The following is a 1,821-nucleotide window of genomic DNA, read 5'->3' on the forward strand; positions in this document are numbered from 1 at the left end:
TTTCAATATTCATAAGGATTAATTTTTAGGTGTCGTCAATACATCTGTTTTGTACGTTTAAATGCTGAAAATACGTCAGTATTGTATGCTTTCGTGCCTGTAAAAACGTAAGTAAATGTACGTTTTATAGAACCACATGTTACGTAAAATACATACGAATTATCATGAGACCACGTTGACTGATGACAAGAATGAATGGAACTTCAAGGCTACATAGTATTATTGCCATGCACTTACTTATTTGTCATATTGTTTTTCTCTTCTTCTGAATGCTGTCAGTTTGTTACTGTAAGTATGGAATATATTTTCCCATACAGGATCCTTAAAGTCAACATGACATCAAATTGACCGTTTACTTTCATAATATGCATTACTGTGATTTGTCAGTGTTATTCTAAAGAAAATGTCTTCGTAATATTTCATCAAAGTGATTTGAAAAGAATACGTAAATGGCTGATGTCACCATGTTAAAAAGGAAAATAATGTTAATTTTAATAGCCAAAGAGCCTTGTGTCGTTCCAAGCCTATACTGTAAAAATTATTTAATTTTTTTATAAAACAGACATTACTGGAGTGTGTTTTACAAGAAAATACTATTTCAGTCTTTCTACTTCAAATTTATATGTTTAATTGAATGTTTCTTTGTAAATATTTATGGAATTTACTAGCAATTTCTGAGTGACTTTCTTTCATCTTCAGAGCACATATTAAGATATTTTTTATATTCTAATTTTTGTTCATCCATTGAAAGTCCACATAACCAGAACGTTTGTGCATCAAAAAGTTACACAAAGAAATCCATATAAAATAAGTGGTTTAATTAATATCTTCTGATAAAAATGGATTATGTAATCATATGGATTGCATGTATGATGTCATTTTGTATTTTTTTTATGCAAAAAAGTTTTGGTTGTGTGGATGGATTAAAATGATGCCAGAAATTAAAAACATTTTTATTTATGTTTCAAAAATAAACAAAAGTTCGGGTTTGGAGCAACATGATGGTGAATAAGTTAAAATAAAATTTAGATTTTGGGGTAAATTATCAGTTTTATGTAATCAAAGTTACTACAGTTATAACTATTATAAATTTATTATGAATCATAATGCGATCCCGGATAAATAAAAATAAATTTTACGTGGGACCATTTTACCATCAAATGCCAATAAAGCTGTACAGAATCATTCTCAGAGTTAACAAGGACATCATGCTCTCCAGTTGTGCGGACAGCGTTAAATGAAATTGAACTATGGTGGACAAATAAAGCAGGCGATTTGATTCAACCGAGATGCTGATAAACTCTCGCCGCAGAGATGGCACATGGATGCTTTGCATGATCTCATCTGATGTGTTTTGCTTTCATTTATTTGCATGGTTGGTCACATTCCAGTGTTAGTGGGCGGGGCCTGTGTCCTAAATGGGTGGAGCCTTCTTGGACTGCTTTGTTTCCTGTGCCGAATCAGAAGCCCCTGTGCCTCACTGAGGACCTACAGTGGTCTCCAGTTCATCTGCCTGCCCTATCACTGGGTTTTGCCGCAACAGACAAACACAATCCATATGTAGATACCACAGTCTCTGAAAAATGTGTTCATGTATCTCTCAATGAGGCACTTGTTAGTCGAGCTCTTAGTGGTGGGAATCTCTGTGTTTTTGTTGTAAAATACACTTTTCATGACACATACGTCAGTGTAGCATTTATAGATGAGTCTATTCTGAAAAAGAAGTGTTAGTTTGTTTCAAAGTAACCCTGTTCAGTCATCAAAACATGACTTGTCATTAACATTCGTCTTTGTGGTGTAAGGTCTGCAAAAAAGAGAGAA

The sequence above is a fragment of the Sinocyclocheilus grahami genome, unplaced genomic scaffold (assembly GCF_001515645.1).
Source record: "Sinocyclocheilus grahami isolate Dianchi unplaced genomic scaffold, SAMN03320097.WGS_v1.1 scaffold197.1, whole genome shotgun sequence".
In the NCBI taxonomy this organism is placed as follows: domain Eukaryota; kingdom Metazoa; phylum Chordata; class Actinopteri; order Cypriniformes; family Cyprinidae; genus Sinocyclocheilus; species Sinocyclocheilus grahami.